This window comes from Kryptolebias marmoratus, linkage group LG10 (assembly GCF_001649575.2).
Source record: "Kryptolebias marmoratus isolate JLee-2015 linkage group LG10, ASM164957v2, whole genome shotgun sequence".
Lineage (NCBI taxonomy): Eukaryota > Metazoa > Chordata > Actinopteri > Cyprinodontiformes > Rivulidae > Kryptolebias > Kryptolebias marmoratus.
In genome coordinates, this window is record NC_051439.1 from 2,782,078 (window position 1) to 2,788,650 (window position 6,573).

The following is a 6,573-nucleotide window of genomic DNA, read 5'->3' on the forward strand; positions in this document are numbered from 1 at the left end:
TTGGCCAGGTAATTATTCCTGCAGGGTATCTGATTACTGGTAAGGCATAGCTGTTTATCGCACGGATCTTGTTCTTGCCATTGAGCTGGCTTCTCAGGACTTGCCTTATTCGTTGGAGGTATTTGGCTGTGGCTCCTTTCCTTGTAGCCTCATCGAGGTTGCCATTTGCTTGTGGTATTCCCAGGTACTTGTAACTGTCCTCAATGTCTGCTATATATATATATATATATATATATATATATATATATATATATATATATATATATATATATATATATATATATATATATATATATATATAAAATAAATGTACAGTAGCGCACAAACTTGCCAAATTCTGCTGGCTGCCACTCTGACATTTTTGTCAAACTATTTCAGAGTTTAATGGGTTTGTTCAGTGATTGTGGAGGTGGTTCAGTTGTTATTTGACCCATCTCATATGCAGAAACCCATTAAGGGAAAAAAATTAATAAATGCACCTGTCACTAGGGGAATAACAGCATAAAGGAAGAAAACACTCTTTTAAAGAATCCAGGAGCAATATAATTAAATTAGTATTGCAAAACTAGACATTCACATTTAAACAGACAGAATTTAAACTCCATTTTAATTTGCTGCATTTTATCTTAAAAAAGGTAACTTATTAGCCTTTTTTGATCGTAAATATATTGTATAACAGAATTATTAGTAAAAAAATTGTTGTAAAAATCCTTGTAGTGAACTAAAACAGTGGTGGGTCATAACTCAAAAATGAGTCACAGGGGTCACAGGCCTTTACATCTGAGAGTTTTATTAAATTTTGTCCTCTGGTTCATGAGATATTTTGCTAACAAACATACAGTGTTGACCTTAACAGTTAATGCTAAAGGTTTAAGAAAAGATATCAAGCTCAGTTTTTGTAAAATTCATTGTTTATAGCCATTTTTGTGTAGGCTACATCTGATGAGCTATGTTGTGGTTTCAAGTTACAGTAATGTGTAATATGTTCCTATATTTAAATATCAGTGCTAATTTTAGGCTATTCCAATCCAAAATAAAATTGAGTTTTAGAGTTTTTTGCTAAACCCTCTTTTTCATAGTTTTCAGCACATTTGAAAAACATAATTCTAAATTTTCTTGGACATGTAGCCTTTGTAAGTTCTTCAAGTGGTGGAAACAACACCAATACCAAGTAATACAAGTCTTACTCAATTTGCAAATCAAAGCAATCCTTTGTCAAACACACAATCAAATCATTTAACATATACTTTTATACAAAACAAATGTCAAGATAGGAGCAACAAAACCTAACTATGATTCAGTAAGAAACAGTGAAAAATAAGGTAATTTACTAGAAGCACTCAGAGAGCACAAAGCTCCACCAACACCATAGGGTCATTGAAAAAAACTGTAGGATCTGGATTGCGACCTGGATCATCTGCAAAATTTGATCACTTGCTTTAAGTGTCAACCCAACATTTCCTGAAAATTTCATTTGAATTTGTTCTTTAGTTCATTTTATATATAGTATATTGTTGTGTTCACAATGTTGCCACAAGGTGGCGTAGAGAGAGAGTGGTTCACAGATGTGTGTAGAGAAGAAGAAATAAAAGATGGATATATATATATATATATATATATATATATATATATATATATATATATATATATATAAATTAGCATGTGGAAGAAGCATACACAGCCCAAATGACCTGGGACCTCCACTTTATGCTGTCACACACTCTTGTGGGATGGCATTCCATTCCTCAAACTAAACTCAGCCAATGTGGTTGTGTTGGTCACTTTGGAACAAACAGCATGCCCAAGCTAACAAGCTGACCCTGCAGGTGTTCAGTGAGGTTGAGGCTAGGACTGCATGCAGGCCATTTCATCCTCTCCACTTTCAAAATCTGGTGGTAGTCTCTAATAAACCCTGCTCTGTGTCATCATCTTGGAGGATAGAATTTGGTCACAGACTGCGGAGACATGGGATTGCCACTGGTTGCTTGATAGGCACATGATTGTCAGCACCTTGGGTATTAGAAGCTCAAAACAAGAGTCAGTAGCAGAAAAAGCTGTTTGGTATTGGCAAAGAATATTTGGCAAGTTTATCATGGGCACAACCCACACACCCAACTCTGCTACTCAACCCACAAATGCATTTTCCAAACAAATGTGGCACAATTTAAAGAGAAATAAACAGACTTCCCAAAAATATAAAGATTTTTTGCCAAGATGTATTGCTTCATCAAATAATTGACCAAACACAAATTTCCTTACTTTTTGTGTTATTTTTATAATGAGGAAACTGTATAGAGTAAGACAGCTCTGCTGCATTGACATTTCTCCTGTTAGAATCTTTTTCTTATATGTTCTGAAAGGAAAAAAAAATGGTGCTTCTGGTTGTGTCTTTTGGCCAAGTGCTTGGAAGACAGACTATACAAGTCGGTGAGGTAAACAAGTTAATAGAGTGAAATAGGGCCATCACCCAGGAGTTCGGTCTGAGTATGTCATGTTGCAATTTCGTTTCACTGCTTTTTGCTAAAGCTTTAACAAAGGAAAATACTTTGTCTTACTTTAAACTGTATTATGATCTTTGTGTTTGTGAGCACAGAACTAATCTCAGGATTGACCCAGGAGATTTATAAACCTCCTAGAACTGAAGGAAATAACTGGTCTTTAAATAAACATTGACATTTTTGGTTTATTCCTTCACGTCACCAGCTTATCAGTCACCATCAGATGTGCCTACGGCAGCAGGGGTGCAGGGGGGTCTTCTTGGATCTGTGTATGTGTGTGTGTTTGTGATTATTGACACCACATGAAGGACAAAAACACCCCCCGGGTTGAAGGAAGATGTAGTTTTTATTCCAGGCCATACCTCATAGGAGTACCTTACAGACACTCATCTACAGTAAAAGGCATAAACACACACATACTTCCACACAAACTGTGTTGTAAACACATTTGCACAGCCATCTCATAAATCCAAGGATTAAAAAGCTTCTGTTTGGATACAAATTAAATGCATGTGACTTTGTGAGTGTTTTTGTGTCAGAGAGTTGGTGTGTGATGTTACTGTATGATGAGAGACAGGGAGTTTGGGGCAGGGATTTTTTGGCAGTGTGCTGAGTGAAGAGCCGGTTTAAAGCTGTGGGATTTTTTTCCCCCATCTCCCCGCTTTCAGCATGTGCACCATGAATGACCTCAATTAGCTCTGCGTCTGATAGACACACAGAGCGTCGTCAGATCACACACATACATACGCAAGCAAATAACTCCAAAATGGTGTAAAGAGAAAGAAGGGGGAGAGGATGATGTAAGGATGATAGGATTAAAAGAAGAAGATCCTCTGAATGTTCTGCTCAGATGTCTGCAAATGTCTGTTTCATAGTGAGAACAAAAAAAATTAAAGGCCTATCAATAATTGAAGAAATGTATATTGCCCTCCACCCATCTTGTCAAAGTTTTAAAGTAAGATTATCTTTTGTTGAGTTGAGTTATACCTGTTTTGGTCAATCCTAAAACTCTAAGCTCCTAACACACCAGCTTTTAGCACAATATCTATAACATTGACTGAGTTACAGTGAAATTTGTTTTTGCTTTGGTTGATTACACCAAAAGTTAATCAGATATACATTCAATGATAATGTTCTGTGAGTTTCTTTCAAATTTGCTTTGTGATCCATTAGATATCGTGCTAACAAACAGATAAGGTTGCCTCCAATAATTACTACCAAAGTTGTAAGCAAAGATATTGTGCAACAAGTTGTGCTCAGAGTCTGTGTTTATGCTTAGCTACTACCACACCAAATTTCAGCACGATAACTGTAAAATGGACTGGGCTCTAGCTATTTTTGTGTTTGCTAAGATTGATTAGTTGTGGGAGTCATTTTTATTTGAGTTGACTCCAAAGGTTAATCAGCTGTAGATATACATTCAATTATTTCTTGGAGGTTTATTCAAATATGTATGTTCAATAGTTCACAACATATTTTGCTAACAGTGAAACACACACATACAAGCAAAACCTTTGTCGCCCATACTAGCAGGCAGTGACTATAAATTTGCATAGAGCAAATGAAACTGAAATAAGACAGAACAAACAGAAAAGTAGAGAGCCCATCAGGTGCGACAGGTTGAATTAAAATCAGAGGTTGTTAGAATTTGTCTCAGTTAAAGAAACCATGCTCACAGATTTGACATTTTGTTTGAGAAGTAATGGATCATTGAAGGGTTGGAAAGTTAGACAAATTTCAGGATCATCAACATTCAACAATAAACATCTAACCACAGTACAACCACAAACATCATCTGCCCATCAACAGCACAAATGTACATACACTGCAGCTGAATTTTAGGCAAAACATGAACTGGAGACAGACTGAGGACTGCATATCGTTCATCACCTTTCAAGCCAGATTTTTAAATTATAATCATCTTATAATTAGAAGGAACAGAGTTATAGATGTGAAATATGTTGCACAATCTTGTGTAGTGTTGCGGTGGAAAGAGTACTAAAATTATTTACTCAAGCAAAGGTACAGTTACTCTGTTGAAATTTTATTCAAGTACAAGAAAGAATCTTCTCAATTAAAAGTAAAAAGGAATTTTTTAAAAATTTACTTCAAGTAAAAGTGACTTAGCATTTTTTTTTTTTTACAGCAGTAGGGTGTCTCTCCTGTGTGTTGCGGTGCGGGAGAGTTGGTCAGACCCAAAAGCAGACAGACAAAGTCGAACTCAAAAGTAAAACAAATTTATTTACAAAGGAAAACAAAGGCTGACAAAGCAGCAACTAAACTAAATAACAAAATTTACAAAACAGGATTCCAGGAACACGAAGAGTGAGACACAAGAGAAACCAGACAGTACATAGGAGAAACAATGAATGAGCGATAAGTGAGGGAAATTACCAGGTTTTATAGGCTGCAGGAAATTAGGAGAATTGGGCACAGGTGAGTGATTACAAACTCGGGGCAGGTGTAGATGGGCGTGGCAGGTAAACAAATGATTGACTGAGGACAAGAGAGTATGACAGGAGCACAGAGAGTGAAAAACCAACTGACAAAGCTAAATACAGGAACCAAATAACAGAATTAAAGAAACAATAAACTCAGTTCAAAAACCCCAAACCCCCCAGATCCTGACACTGTGGAGCACAAAGAATAAGACGATTTTTTTTCTCAAAACCTTAAAATTTTATATGCAACAGTAAAAAAAANAAAAAAAAAAAAAAAATATATATATATATATATATATATATATATATATACATACTATTTAAAATGTTCAGAGAAAATGAATTTTTTATTTCAGTTTAAACCATTCCATGGTGCTTAACTTGTTCAACAGCAAAACATGTTGGACTAGAAGCAGTCAGAAAGTGGTAATCTTCCCCAAGGCTTCAGGGTCATTTAAAAATTTTATCGGGATCTGGATCTGGATCTTGATCACCACCAAAAATTAATCACTTGTCTATTTTGAGAACCACAACCTCAACATTTCATGAATAGTTCACGTTTTCTCGTCTACTCAGGTGCAACATTTCAAATCCCAAATCTGTTCATCAGTTTTTAGGTTATCTGCTAACAGAGCTAACAGCAGAATTCAATTCAGTTCAGTTTATTTATATAGCGCCAAGTCACAACAGAAATCGTCTCAGGGCACTGTACAAAAACATGTACATATATCACATAAAGGCAATCAGAAAAAGTTATCTAAGGAAGCCAGCAGATTGTGTTGAATCTTTATTTCGTCGCTGTCTCCCATCCTGAGCAGCACACTGGCTAAAGTGGAAAGGAAAAACTCCCTTTTAACCGGAAGAAAACTTCAGCAGAACCAGGATGAGCGGCTATCTGCTTAGACCATCTGTGGTTTGAGAGGAGAGGAAAGAGATACAGACAAATACAGAATGACAAGTTCAGGTGTAGTTTTTACTGGAAGAAAGACAACAACAAAAAAAAGATGTTAATAATAGAAATAATTACAGAACAGCAAGTAAGGTAGTAGCAGATTGAGGAAATGTGGTCAGTTTATCCTCCAGCAGTCTAAGCCTATAGCAGCATAATTAAGGGATAGCGCAGGAAACCTAAGCCAACCCTAACTATAGGATTGAATATAAAGGAAAGCCTTAAGTCTATTCTTAAAAGTAGATAAGGTGTCAGCCTCATGGTCAGAAATTGGAAGTTGGTTCCACAAAAGAGGAGCCTGATAACTGAAAGCTCTGCCTCCTGTTCTACTTTTGGAAACTCTAGGAACCACAAGAATGAAGCAGCTTCCTTCCTTTAACTTGAAGCTAGAGTGTTTCTTAAACGTGACCAGACGCTCCAAGAGTTTATTTCATTATCTCTAGTTTGACTTGAGCAAAAGACTATGGGAGGCCAGGTAAGACATAATTCTGAAATACCGTTCATACACACATATGAAAAGCTCTCATACACACTAGTGAAATGTTGTCCTCTCATACACACATATGAAAACCTCTCATACACACATATGAAAAGCTCTCATACACACTAGTGAAATGTTGTCCTCTCATACACACATATGAAAAGCTCTCATACACACATGTGAAATCTCGTCTGAAACGGAAGG